The sequence below is a fragment of the Hypomesus nipponensis genome, chromosome 10 (genome assembly GCF_054491055.1).
Source record: "Hypomesus nipponensis isolate SF chromosome 10, ASM5449105v1, whole genome shotgun sequence".
NCBI classification, from domain to species: Eukaryota; Metazoa; Chordata; class Actinopteri; order Osmeriformes; family Osmeridae; genus Hypomesus; species Hypomesus nipponensis.
In genome coordinates, this window is record NC_140370.1 from 17,202,501 (window position 1) to 17,217,500 (window position 15,000).

General features: G+C 50.5%; 1 protein-coding gene across 3 annotated transcripts in view; it reads right to left on the reverse strand.

Moving 5' to 3' along the window:
- The window catches only part of fam110b (family with sequence similarity 110 member B), a 31,225-nt gene that overhangs the window by 13,239 nt on the left and 2,986 nt on the right, over positions 1-15,000 (reverse strand). The window contains exons 2-4 of one of the 3 annotated variants that reach the window (XM_084708118.1): positions 14,001-14,064; positions 12,678-12,772; positions 11,408-12,168 (exon numbers count right to left, since the gene is read on the reverse strand). The gene's annotated coding sequence lies outside the window, so the exon portion shown is untranslated. Of the gene's footprint in view, positions 1-11,407; positions 12,773-14,000; positions 14,065-15,000 lie in introns of all 3 variants that reach the window. The other 2 variants (XM_084708117.1, XM_084708116.1) reach the window with 2 other exon arrangements.

Here is a 15,000-nt window from a genome sequence, read left to right on the forward strand (position 1 = left end):
GTGTGTGTGTGCCGGGGAGTGTGTCAGCGTCTGTGTGTGGGCTGGGGCGACACACAAGAAGCAGGGATACTGTGTCTACCTTCCATGACCTCATGAAACACTACCTGTGTGAGAGCACTCAAAATACACTTGTGTGTGTTGGTCTGTTTGTGTGTGTGTGTGTCTGTGTGAAAGTGTGTGTGTGAGAGAGATGCTTGTCTCTTAACCTGAGAACACCTGTGTCTCAATAACAGACAGGTTACGGTTCATTTGATTTGACTCACTGTTGGCTCTTTGGCCACTGGTTTCCTTGCATTTGGTTAGCTCGTGCTAGTTAGCTCGCTAACTAACTTACTAACATGGATGGTCTTAGGTCTACCTGCTAGCTCCAGTAGATAGTTGACTCACTAACACATGGACAGTCTAATTAGCCTACCTGCTAGCCAGAGTAGAGCGTTGACTCACTAACACATGGACAGTCTAATTAGCCTACCTGCTAGCCAGAGTAGAGCGTTGACTCACTAACACATGGACAGTCTAATTAGCCTACCTGCTAGCCAGAGTAGAGCGTTGACTCACTAACACATGGACAGTCTAATTACCCTACCTGCTAGCCAGAGTAGAGCGTTGACTCACTAACACATGGACAGTCTAATTAGCCTACCTGCTAGCCAGAGTAGAGCGTTGACTCACTAACACATGGACAGTCTAATTAGCCTACCTGCTAGCCAGAGTAGAGCGTTGACTCACTAACACATGGACAGTCTAATTAGCCTACCTGCTAGCCAGAGTAGAGCGTTGACTCACTAACACATGGACAGTCTAATTAGCCTACCTGCTATCTAGCTAACTTACTCTGTGAGCTCTTTCTGGAATTCCACACAGTGATGATCACTTTCCATTCCATGCCTGTCCAATCAGGAAGCAGAGAATCACGGAACACATTTTTGTCCTGTGCTCTTCATGGCAGAGCTAGCAAAGGGCAATTTGTTTGGTGGTGGTGGTGGTGGTAGAAGGGGAGGTTTAGCAACTAGCTGCCCAGGAATTCCAGTGTCTGGCACTGTGGACCTTAGCTGGGCTGCAGCATCTCCAAATTACTAAGTAATGTTATCTTAAGAGGAACTAAAGAGTTAATGAGCACAGAGGAATACATCTGGACAAGGAGGTGGTATTCAAGCTAATGGCAGGGTTAATTAGCCAAATACAGCCTGAAATCCTTCCCCAATCTTTGCCAACTGTACTTTACACCTAGGCTAATGCTAACACTGCTGCTAAACCCAGTGGTAGCCCTATAATAACCTGTTTTGACTGTGGCAAATGCTAATCCCAAACCACTCACCACAGTATCTTTATTGAAAGGCAAAGCAAATGCTAATCCCAATGCTATCACTGCAGTAGCCTTGGTTGATACTAATGCTAACCCTGACCAAATCTGCTAGCCGGCCAGTCTTAAGATCAACACCCATTCATCAGCAATGTTAAACACACAAAGAAGAAAAAACTATTACAATATTCTAGTAAGACTCATTCCCACTCCGAGTTGAGTTGTGAGAGCTCCACATCCACTATGGGGCCTGTCTCAGCAGAGATAAAGAGAGACTGAGAGAGAGAGAACGACTGTAAGAGACTGTGAGAGACCGTGAGAGAGAGAAACTGTATGAGAGATTGAGAGTGAAATAGACTGAGAGAGAAAGAGAGTTTGTGAAAGACACAGGACAAGGCTGAAAGAGAGAGTGAGAGAGACTGTGAGAGAAAGAGAGTTTGTGAAAGACACAGGACGAGGCTGAAAGAGAGAGTGAGAGAGTGAGTGAGAGAGAGAGAGAGAGAGAGAGAGAGAGAGAGAGAGAGAGAGAGAGAGAGAGAGAGAGAGAGAGAGAGACGGAGAGAGAAAGCCAGTAATCTGCCGGATGGGGTGCTCAACACAGATTAGCATGAGTAGGCTGTCCTCTCTCAGAGGTTACCAAGACAGCGGGGGGGGGGGGGGTTAATATCAGGAGGAGGACTGATCTGCCCTTCACCTCAACCTCCAGGAGATCCAGGGGGTTGGAGAGAGACAGAGAAGGAAAATAAAGAGATTGAAAGAGAGGCGAGAGAGGGGAGGGTGGAAGGGGCGAGAGAGGGGAGGGTGGAAGGGGCGAGAGAGGGGAGGGTGGAAGGGGCGAGAGAGGGGAGGGTGGAAGGGGTGAGAAAGGGGAGGGTGGAAGGGGTGAGAGAGAGGAGGGTGGAAGGGGCGAGAGAGGGGAGGCTGGAAGGGGTGAGAGAGGGGAGGGTGGAAGGGGCGAGAGAGGGGAGGGTGGAAGGGGTGAGAGAGGGGAGGGTGGAAGGGGCGAGAGAGGGGAGGGTGGAAGGGGCGAGAGAGGGGAGGCTGGAAGGGGCGAGAGAGGGGAGGGTGGAAGGGGCGAGAGAGGGGAGGCTGGAAGGGGTGAGAGAGGGGAGGCTGGAAGGGGTGTGAGAGGGGAGGCTGGAAGGGGCGAGAGAGGGGAGGGTGGAAGGGGCGAGAGAGGGGAGGCTGGAAGGGGCGAGAGAGGGGAGGGTGGAAGGGGTGAGAGAGGGGAGGGTGGAAGGGGCGAGAGAGGGGAAACTCAAGACAGAGAGTGAGAGGAGAGAAAGTCATATCAGGAAATGGTTGATCCTGGTAGCCTCTAGCTGGCCTTACATCAGCCTCTCTGCTCTGTGGACTGTTATGGATCGGTTGTATTAGGGTTGTGGTGGTCATTTAATAATAATGCTTTCATCCAAAGTTACTTACAGCACAGGAGTTTATAAACCTGTGACCTCTTGATCAACCTCTTGATCTGTAGCCAAGTGCTTCAACCACTATGCTATACCCCACACACACACACGCACATTTATTATTTCTATTTCAGGAAATTAGCAACCCTATTCAACTACCAGCCAACGCTGCATCCAGTGATTTCACTAGTGTGTCTCAGTCTGATTCTCTAACTCTGTGGTTCTCAATCCTGGTCCTCAAGTACCCCCTGTCCTGCATGTTTTAGATGTTTCCCTGCTCCAACACACCTGATTCAAATGAATGGGTCGTTATCTAGTTACGCAGAAGCCTGTTAACGACCATTCATTTGAATCAGCTGTGTTGGAACAGGGAAATATCTAAAACATGCAGGACAGGGGGTACCAGAGGACCAGGGTTGAGAACCACTGCTCTATGCTAACATGCTAGCTCAGCTTTGCCATGCCCCCCAGCAAGCAAAGTAAACAGAGACTAACCTGCAAGCTAGCTAGTTAGCCCACTTACTAGCAGGGACAACTCTACTTCCTAGCTCGCTAGCTAGCTAACTTAACAACATGAACTGTCTATTAAGTGTACCTGCATGTGGGCTAGTTAGCTAACATGGACAGTCAGCTTAGCTTTTCCACACACACTAATGCTAAAGCTAGTGGACAGTAATACGCTTATCTGACGTCAGCAAGCTAGCTTCCATGCTACCGCTTCTCTAATACCAGATGCCAGAGATTCTTTGGCACTGGTTGGGTCTGTCTGAGACTGTCAGTGCCGCAGTCTTCAACGTGGTTTTAGTAGATCATCGAGTTCACAACTTTTACAGAAAGCAGGGTGCTGCCTGAGAATCCATTAACCAATTAGCAAAATAAGCGGTAAGCTAGTCTGCTTGCCATTAGAGAACTCGCACATGCAAATGAGTCTGATCAGGTCATTCCATTAGATCACATGTGTCAAGCTCCGGTCCTCGAGGGCCACTGTCCTGCATGTTTTAGATGTTTCCCTGCTCGAACACACCTGATTCAATTAAATGGGTTGTTATAACGACCATTCATTAGAATCAGGTGAGCTGGATAAGGGAAACATCTAAAACATGCAGGACAGTGGCCCTCGAGGACCGGAGTTTGACACCCCTGCATTAGATCGAGTCAGAGCGTGACGGCTCAGGTGAAATCCCAACAGCCCCAATGTACATTGCTTTGGATACCAAGTGTCAGCTATGAATGTTAAGACTGCATCAGCCCAGGAGTCAGATGGCTGAGCAATGAGGGAGTCGGGCTAGTAATCAGAATGTTGCCGGATCGATTCCCCGCCGTGCCAAATGACGTTGTGTCCTTGGGCAAGGCACTTCACCCTACTTGACTCGGGGGGAATGTCCCTGTACTTACTGTAAATCGCTCTGGATAAGAGCGTCGACTTAATGTAAATGGATGCTCTCTTGGTCTAAAGGTAGACGAACCTGCGGGACTGAGGTGTGACGTCGGTGTCTGGGGAGCAGGAATCTCCGGGATGACTAATCCTCTTGTTTAAGGATCTGGGTAAAACCGCTTAGTCGTCCAGATGACAAGTGGCTGACGGTTCTCAGTGTACCTGAGGGCCTGCTGCAGATCACAGGAACACGTTGCCATGGGAACATATTTTATCAGGGGGGTGCTGGGGGAGGGGGGGGGACTGGAAAAAAGGTTGGCCTTTGTTTGAGCGCAAAATAGTTTTTGAGTTTTGTGTAAAATAAACAAAGCTGTTTTTCAATTGGTAAAACCTTGTCTAGTGAAGGTGATGTCTCACCCTTTCTTAGCCTGGTTTTCCATCATTATTCTTCTCCCGGTTCTCCCAATAGCCAGTCCGCTACTGTGGAGCTGTGCCACGGTGGTGGATTTTCAAGTCATATCATTTTAAATTCTCGTGCTGTCAGGGGGTGCTGCAACACCCTCAGCACCCCTACTTCCTGCTGTCAGGGGGTGCAGCATCACCCTCAGCACCCCTAGTTCATGCTGTCAGCAGGGGGTGCTGCATCACTCTCAGCACCCCTACTTCCTGTGGCCACGCAGGAACAGGGCCCACGCCGTGGCGGTCAGGTTCGATTTTTCAACTCAATCGTTGTGTCAGGCTTGACACAGCGTTTTGGAAACCACAACCGTTGGACATCTAAGAAAGCAGGAAGCAAGCCCAGGCATCAGAATATAATTGGACGTCATCCAGTAAGAAAGCCCAAGGTTCAGAGCCTGATTGGACGTCACCCAGGAAGCAAGTCCAAGGTTAAGAACCTGATTGGACAGCATCCGGGAAGCAGAGCCTATATTGCTGTATTCAAATGTACTAAATATCCTATACAGAAGCAGGGCCCGGGACAACCTCTTCTAACTTCAGCTGACCCCCCCCCCACACACACACACACACAGGGATTTGGGTTAGTCCGTTAATCCCCCCGGCGGAAAATTGGACTGATCCCTTTGCTCCCTGCTGTCCCGTCCAATAAGAAGCGTCTTCCAGCCGTCATTTACGGTGAGGACAGCTCTGAGGGGCAGCTCTGTACACACATACACTCTAACACACACACAGACACACACACATACATACACACAGACAGACCTGGAGAGACGTATGGAGGACTAGACATGTAATGATAGGTGAAGCCACAGCATGGCTTTCAACATCTAGGAGTGAAGGAGATGAAAGGCTACGAGCCTTCTCACCATGTAAGGGTGTGTGTATGTGTGTGGGGGGTGTGCGAGGGGTGTGTGTGTGTGTGAGGGGTGTGTGTGTGTGTGTGTGGGGGGGGGTGGCTTCTACGTCCAGTAGACGGCATCTGAAAATAGACTCAGAACCTTTCCAGAAATCCCTGGTCTGCTCTCCATCACTTTACAAAGAGCTGGGAACCGAGTCGACCATGTTAAAGAGCTTATATATAGCCATACAGATAATCACCGTAAACACATAAACACGGATACACCCTCACACGTGTGTGCTGTGTATGCTGACACGCCAGCCCCGTTGTGACCCAAACGTTTGGGGTCGAAGCAGCTGTAAAGGCCCTATCAACGGTAACCCCTGACCCCCTGGCCTTCCCTTCAGTCTGGTGACACCGTGCTGCTGCTGCAGTGAGCTCTCTGCAGACTGCAGGCTTCCATGTCTGCAGACTGCAGGCTTCCATGTCTGCAGACTGCAGGCATCCATCACTGGGATGCTCCTCCAATTAAGGAGCATTAGAAAGTAGTCGAGGTGACAGAAACTGAAAATAGCCCAGCGGTCTCTGAGATGAGGTAAACAAAACTAAACTCTGGTGGAGAGAAAATGAAGAGTGGAAACTCATGCTCCTCCTGAGGTGGAATTATTTTGACCTTCATGACAGTTATTCTTCTGTTTTCTCTGAAGCTTTCAGACTCTCTCTCTCTCTCTCTCTCTCCCTCTCTCTCTCTCTCTCTCTCTCTCCCTCTCCCTCTCCCTCTCTCTCTCTCTCTCTATCTCTCGGTCTTTCAGCCTCTCTCTTTCTCTACCCCACCTACTTTCAAATTGATCTTTGTATCAGACGCAGGTACTGGTGTGGGTACTGGTACAGTGCTGGTTAGGACAGAGGAACCAACCCAGGATATGTGTTCTGTTTCCAGACTCACTGCTGCGCTGCCTGGCCTTACTGCTGTGGTGGTACTGCTAGACAGCTCTCAACTCTGTGTGTGTGTGTGTGTGTGTGTGTGTGTGTGTGTGTGTGACTGTGCATGGGAGAGAGACAGAGAAAGAAAAACAGACAAGAAGAAACAGAGATAGGAGTAGGAAAATGTTTTGCAAAGAAATGGCTTTTCAGTGTCCGCTGTAGCACCCTCCAGTGTGCTCTCCCTGGGTACCTGGACAGTAGGGGGAGGAGAGGAGGATCGTGACCTGGCTTTCATCCACCACTCCAGACTTCCGGAGCGTTCCACCCCTACCTGCCATCTGTCCCTGGCCAGTGCTGGCTGGGTTCTACTGAGTTCTACTGCGTTCTGGACTTCCTCACAACCCTGCTGGGATTATAATCCCATCCTACAGCCAACCTGAGAGTGGAATAATCCCATCACAAACGGCAATCTGTAGACTGCAACCCTAGCCCTACGCCACTTACACAGAGTACAAATACAGGCTGGCACACTCACTCAGTCATGGCCTCTGTTGCTGCAGGATCCGGATATGATCTGTCTGGGCTCAGGTGTGTGATAGCGGGGCATGCTGTAATGTGTTGAGCATCACAGTGTGTGTGTGTCACATGATCTCATCAGCTGGTGCTGTGGACTGCGATACACAACAAGCAGCAGGTAGGTAACTGGGTCACACACACACATGCACACACACTCATGCACACACACACACACACACACACACGCGCACACAGGCACAGGTAGTGTCAGTAACAGTCAGATGAGGATATATGTCCCCAGAGATCCAGTCTGGTCTCAATACAACCCACTATCTGGTCTAACTGGTACAGAAACACACAACACTTACATCGCTGCTGGTACTGCACACACACATACACACACACACAAACATTATACACAACAGACCAAATGCAGAAGAGAAGACAAGAGAGGAAAGGAAAGGAAAAGAGAGGAGAGGAGGAGGTGTTTGTTCCAACTTGTTAGGATGCATCCCCTGCTACGTCCGACCGTCAGGGAGATGGGGTCCTGCCAAGCGAGGTACAAGACCAGGGTCTGTCCTTGCACATGCCCGACAGAAAAGACCGGAACATCAATCCCTCACAGCTGGAGCTGAGGACTACACACACACAGACACACACACAGACACACACCAACACACCACAAACACACACACAAAAGCAGATGATCCAGGCCCTTGGGGAAATGTTGGTATGGGCTGGGAGCATCACACACACACACACACACACACTGGGTGGCTGGTTTGGGAGCATCTCTAGAGGGAGGGAGGGAGGGAGGGAGGGAGGGAGGGAGGGAGGGAGGGAGGGAGGGAGGGAGGGAGGGAGGGAGGGAGGGAGGGAGGGAGGGAGGGAGGGAGGGAGGGAGGGAGGGAGGGAGGGAGGGAGGGAGGGAGGGAGGGAGGGAGGGAGGGAGGGAGGGAGGGAGGGATACACCACTTTCATCCATCATCCACTATTCTCGTCTCACACACAGTTCATCACACAAACACACACACAGCATCAACCCCCCCCCCCCCTCCCAATCCCCGAATAACGCTGCCCAGGGATTATTAATCCCAGATCCTCGCATGGCTGACCAATCAGATGATTGGTTGGACACGACTGACAGGGCTGAGGGTGATCCTGGGTCACGGCCTGGTCTGGACAGCTCATCACTAACTCTCCTCTGAACCACCTCGGCTACCGACCCTGCTACTGACCTCTCCTGGGGTCTGGCTGTGCTTTTAGGTCTCTCTGTGTGTGTGTATGGGTGTGTGTGTGGGGGGGGGGGTGGGTGTGTGTGTGTAAGAGAGAATGAAGCTTCCATGTTAACAGGTCAGGCCCTGTCTTAACAGTGGTGGGGTTTGTACAGTAGTTCATCTTTAACAAAACCTGATAGAACAGGATCTCATCATGCCAACCCCTCCCTCTCCCCCTCCCTCTCTCCCTCTCCCCCTCCCTCTCTCCCCCTCCCTCTCCCCCTCCCTCTCCCCCTCCCTCTCCCTCTCTCCCCATCCCTCTCCCTCTCTCCCCCTCCCTCGCCCACTTTTCATCTCTCTGCTGACAACTCAGTGTACTTGTGTGTGTCTTTTCCCGCTAACAGACAGGTCCTCTGGAATAGTCATCATGACATTCCTCTTACAGACAGAGAGAGAGAGAGAGAGAGAGAGACAGAAAGAGAGAGAGACAGACAGAGAGAGAGACAGAGAGAGAGAGAGAGAGAGAGAGAGAGAGAGAGAGAGAGAGAGAGAGAGAGAGAGAGAGAGAGAGAGAGAGAGCTGCTACATCAACAGCAACCTGCATTCTCATCAGTTCTGTGTGTCTACTAAATTCTACTGTCTGACTGTTTTCATGTTCTTTATTTTACTGCACTATTCTGCTTTGATGAATAAGCATTTAGCAGCCAGAGCCTACGTAACATAGACACACACACACCAGCATCTGTGTCTGTTCCTGGACGGCCTCCATTACACTACGCTGTAGAAACCCTAATACATGAAGCACCAAACCCTGTGATATAAGGAGTGTGCATGTGTGTGTGTGCATGAGTGTGTTACTGAGTGAGTGTGTGTGTGTCGGGGCCAGCCTTCACTACAGAATAAGGGTTGTTGTGTTGTGTTAATGTGATCAACAAGGAATTCTAATTGACCCATTAAACCATGAGGGTCGTGTGTGTTGGCACGATCTGAAGTCTGTTTCCCATGACACACGTGCATACACACACGTGCATACACACAAGCACACACTCACAACATCTCCCCGCAACACCCCCATCCCCACCTCCCACACACAAATATGTGTTATTTTCAATAAAACACATTCACACACACACACATACACACAGGTCGGTGATCTGACGCTCTGCTAAGACCATGAGCTGCTAAACGTGGCCTCTTTCCTGGAGTGTGTTGACATCTGCAGCAGGCTGGAGCTAACAGCTCTCACTCTGAGAGGGCTGTGTTCTGGTGTGGAACCTCTGACATCACATCCTGTATTGCAGGTTAGAACAGCTGACATCACATCCTGTATCACAGGTTAGAACAATCACAACATAACACAAACACATAACATCCATAAGCAGGTTAGCTGTTCCCTGAAGAGTCAAATCAAATCAAATCAAATCAAATTTATTTGTATAGCCCTTTTTACACGCAAGCATGTCACAGAGGGCTTCACATACGCCCATAGAACTGCCCCTCAACCAACCTAAACCCTCAAGGAAGACAAGGAAGGCACTCACAGACCAGGTCAGTGGAACAGCTTCCATGCAGACTGGACATGACCTCACCCTGCCTCTGACACACAAAACACTAAACTGTGACCATAAATCCATTGAAGAATAAAGTCATTTTAATCCAATAGTTTCCCACACGCACTCACATACCGTTCATTCTTCGAATGCTTTACAAAACACACACACACACACTTTCTCTGTATGACACACACACACACACACTTTCTCTCTGTTCAACTCACAGAGCCTAATCCTGATACTTGGTGTGTGACAGTAAACCAGTTCTGTGGTTGAGGGTACCAGGTACCAGCCAGATCAAAGCCCCTCGCGAGCATGCAGCCTTCACCATGTTTGAACCCGAGGTGCATTCGATTCGACTCAATTCCAGTTTCAATTTCAGATCCATTGATTTATTGAATAAAGTTGAATCAAAACCACCCAAATGTTTCAGAGTGATTCAAATCAGAGCCGATCTGTCTGGAGCAGGTTGTCCACTCAGAGTGAAGCAGCCTGGACTAGCAGGCCCAGGCCAAACCTCCTAGCCCCGTGTTTCGGTAACTACAGAGAACGCGTTGCCCTGGACCGTTGTTGTGCTGGCAATGTTAAACTTCAACATCTGTGCTACCTGTAGAATATTCCATGACTTGACGCTCTGAAACGCTACAGTCTGACCACATGATCAGTGTAGTAAACTACAAGTTAAAGAAAACGACCCATTGCAAATCAAACTGTGTTTGTTAGAACTAGAACGCAGTAGAATGGCCAGTTAGAACTACAGCGATCTTTTAGAAGCATAACGGATCTGGTGGAATTACACCACGTCGTTGTCTTGGTGACGCGACTATTGACACCTGTGACTGTCCGTGACTTGACAAATGTGAACGGTGACAGCTTAACCGTGACCCGTAGACACAGCCTTGCGCTGTAAACAACTAACCGGGCCACATGCATGTTTAACTGATGTTGATATAGTACTTGGCAGACATACCCGTCCTATACTGTAATACCATACGACAAGGGATTCTGTGCCACGGCCTCCGAAGCAATACATCAACGGTAACAGACAATAACACCGCAATCAACGTGGGTCAGAAAGCGCCTGGATTCATAAGTATCTTTCCTAATACATTGGCAACGTGTAAAGTGGTATTTGCTTTATGGCTTCAAATTAATCACATTATATCACGTCGCACGCATCCTATAACCCGATACGACGGAGGCTGCTGACTGCGCGAGCCTCACGAGAGAGCGAGCCAACCGATCGCGACAAAAAAAACTAAACCACACGACCGAATCTGATGAGCATCTTTGCAGAGCATCATTTCGTTTCGGCGTGTTTTCGTCCTCCTCTCCGTTATGTGTTGCCATAACAGTTATGAAACGTAGGGCTAGCTTACGTTAACGCTGCACCGTAAGATCCCCAGCGCGTGACAGACAGCCACAGACTACCTACCTGTGTGGTTCTGGTGCAATGTGATCCAAAAAACAAGCAAGGTCTGAACGTGACTGTCTGGACTGGCTGGTTGTATGGCAGATAGCCACGAACACGTCGCATATGAAACAAAATCGTTGCCTTAACAACCTTGCAATCCCCCAGTTGTCCGTTTCACCGTTTGTGCCCTAAAATGAATGAGACGTACCAACCTGGGTCTTAACAGTGTACGAACAATAGCCATGTTTTTATAACATTCGTGGGGAAAGAAGGAGAAAAAGAGGAGGGGGGACAAACGGCTGGACATTCAGATTAAAGCTCCCGAATGTCAGTTAGAACTCAGCACATCACCGGTACACAGGCGCGCGCAGCTCCCGGAGCCACGGGTGAATTCCTTACCTTAATGCCCAGCGGCTGAAAACAAAGGATGCTGCGGTATCTCTCCGTTACTCGGTATGTGTGGGTACAGCGTCAGAGCCCTTCACCGTTCAGCGGCTGGTCGGATTGCACTGAATACTGTACCGAGTGTGCTCGCTCCAGACCGGCGCGGGGAAAAGGGGGACAGAAAGGGAAATTAGACTTACTGTTTCTAAGACTGGGCAGAAATAACCATTACAACTCATAGGAATTAGTTACTTTGACAAAGTTATCAAATAATTGTTTCCATTTAAAATGAAGCACTTAGTCAGAAGATGCTATTTTAGTTTATGTCAGTCTGACTTCCCCTACTAAGGTATGTGTAACGTTCCATTTGTTCTTAAAGGGGCCGCAGCCTTTTTTTTCCTATTGAAAGCGAGGAATAGGACTTTGACAAGCAGCTACCCAATTCTCCAAAGCTACAGAAAAGACCAAAAGCTTCAATTTTGATTAACGTCTTTCACACAGTTATTTAATGCTTCGGTTAACCATTTTTCCTTAACGTCCAACCGGCCAAGCTCTCGGCGCTGACACAACATTCTTTTTCATTAGCGTTCTCTTTTGTCCGTCTCGTGCCTGCTTTCATCTGGTTAATCACATTCATTAGATGTGATCCAGGCCGCGGCTCGCGCTCAAACGAGCAGCTGAGCGGTGGGATCACATGCAGATTTGATAACGTGCCTCTTCAAGTGTTTTATGGTTTCAGGTTTCTCCTCACGCTTGGTTTCATCAAGGTTCCATCACTGCACACGGGGAGGGGATAAATCTGATTCCAGAAACGTGTTTACACACACACACACACAAATGCACACATAAGCACGCATTTGCTCTCTCTCTCTCTCTCTCTCTCTTCCCTCACCCTCACCCTCTCACCCCTCTCACCCCTGTACCAGCTCTCTCACCACCTTTTGGGGTAGGTTCAATGGGCCACGTCAGGTGATCTGGAGACCTGGGTTCGATCTCAGCTGGAGGTGGGGGGGGGTGGTTCGAGTGTCACCTGCTTCACAGAGGCAGAGAGGGTGGCAGTGGTCCAGAGACGGTCACAAAGCCCCTGAGTGTTATTGTCACAGGGACCAGCTGCTAGTGGGATGGAGAGAGCCTGTCTGTGTGCCCATGTGTGTTTATCTGCGTACCTTTGTGTGTGTGTGCGTGTGCACATGTTTGCATGTATGTTTGTCTGTGTGTTGGTGGGGGGCACCCTCTAAGGGAAAGTAAAGATTGTGTGGAATTTAATCAAAAGCAAAGCACAAACCCTCCCTCCCTCTGTCCTCCACATGGTTTCATTGTCCTCTTGTCAGGGGGGAGGATCCTCCAATCAGTTGAGCTGGAACTCTGCCAGGCCTAAGACTGAGGAACAGAGAGAAGGAGAGAGAGAGGGAGAGAGAGAGAGGGAGAGAGAGAGGGCGAGTGAGAGAGAGAGAGAGGGGGAGGGAGGGAGGGAGGGAGGGAGGGAGGGAGGGAGGGAGGGAGGGAGGGAGGGAGGGAGGGAGGGAGGGAGGGAGAGAGAGAGAGAGAAAGAGAGAGAGAGAGAGAAAGAAAGAGAGAAAGAAAGAGAGAAAGAAAGAGAGAAAGAAAGAGAAGAGAATTAGAGGAGGGGAGATAATAACAGAGAGAGAGACACAGGAGAGACAGACAGACAATGTATGGATGAATGGATGGGAGGATGGATGATCATGGATGGATGGATGGATATCGATGGATGAATGAATGGGAGGATGGATGCACAGTGACATGTCTGACAGATCTGTCTGTCTGTGTGTGAGAGGGCTGGAGAGGCTGGAGAGGGCTGGGGGGCTGGGGGAGGCTGGGGGGCTGAGATGCTGGAGAGGGCTGGGGGGGCTGGGGGAGGCCGGGGGGCTGAGAGCTTGGAGCTGACTGGATGAACCACTGTGTCACGAGTGGTTAAGCACACACGTGTGTGTGAGTGTGTGAGTGTGTGAGTGTGTGAGAGGAGCTGGCTGGGAGCGTGGTCTGATCGCAGTCGAGACGCACAGCGATGTGTGTCGGCCTGGGGGCAAACCCCTCCCTGTTACCAGGCAACAAACAGAAACCGAGAGATAGAGAGAGAGAGAGAGAGAGAGAGAGAGAGAGAGAGAGAGAGAGAGAGAGAGAGAGAGAGAGAGAGAGAGAGAGAGGGAGAGAGAGAGAGAGAGAGAGGGAGAGGGAGGGAGAGAGAGTCCTGCAATCTGGTTGGAGAACAACAACAGTTGTTGATAATATTGATTATTGGAACACCCTGAGTGAAGACATCACACCCTGAGCCCCTCCACCCTGACGTTTGACCCCTAGTGACCTCTGACCCATCGTGACCTCTGACCCCTCAGGTCAAACCCTGAGACACACACGAGAACACCTCAACATGGCTACGCTTCAGAGGTAAGGTTACCCTGTGTGTGTTTGTATTCGTGTGTGTGTGTTTCATACACTCCACTCTAGTCTTGTGTATTTGTGTGAGTGTGTGAGTGCGTGAGCGATTGTGTTTATGTGTGTGAGTGTGTATGTGTGTGTTTACGTGTGTGAGTGAGTGTGTATTTAATAAACTCCACTCCGGGCTTCCATCCCAATCCATTCAAACCTTTTCCATGGAAAACTGTCTGTGGCTCCTCCTGCTCTGCCTGGATGAAGGGATGGCAGGAGCCCTGGAAAACACAACGCCAGGAGGGAGGGATGGAGGAGAGAGGACAGAGAGAGGGAGGGAGGGAGGACAGAGAGAGGGAGGGAGGACAGAGAGAGGGAGGGAGGACAGAGGGAGGGAGGGAGGACAGAGAGAGGGAGGGAGGACAGAGAGAGGGAGGGAGGACAGAGAGAGGGACGGAGGGATGGAGGAGGGAGGACAGAGAGAGGGAGGGAGGACAGAGAGAGGGAGGGAGGACAGAGAGAGGGAGGGAGGACAGAGAGAGGGAGGGAGGACAGAGAGAGGGAGAGAGGACAGAGAGAGGGAGGGAGGACAGAGAGAGGGAGGGAGGACAGAGAGAGGGAGGATGGAGGACAGAGGGAGGGATGGAGGAGAGAGGGAGGGATGGAGGACAGAGAGAGGGAGGGAGGGAGGACAGAGAGGGAGGGATGGAGGAGAGAGGACAGAGAGAGGGAGGGAGGGAGGACAGAGAGGGAGGGATGGAGGAGGGAGGGAGGACAGAGAGAGGGAGGGAGGACAGAGAGAGGGTGGGATGGAGGACAGAGAGAGGGAGGGAGGGATGGAGGAGGGAGGGAGGGAGAGAGAGGGGGAGGAGAGGAGGAGGGAGGTAGAGAGGGAGGAGAGAGGACAGAGAGAGGGATGGGTAAAAACAAGAGAGGAAGGAGAGAGAGAAATGACTCATCTTAGCTGAACAGAGAATTATTGCGGACTCATACACCAGTGATGTCAGATTCTTATCTCCTCAAAGCCTTCCTTCCCCTTAACCTAACCCCAGCCCCTTCCCCAGCCCCTTCCCCAGCCCCTGCCCCAGCCCCTGCCCCAGCCCAACTGTAAGACTCCAGGCTGCATCTGTAACCAATCCACATCTAATGTGGGTCATGTTCCCACACTCTGCAGAGGCACACACATCCTGGCAAGACCACTACACACCCACCCCTCT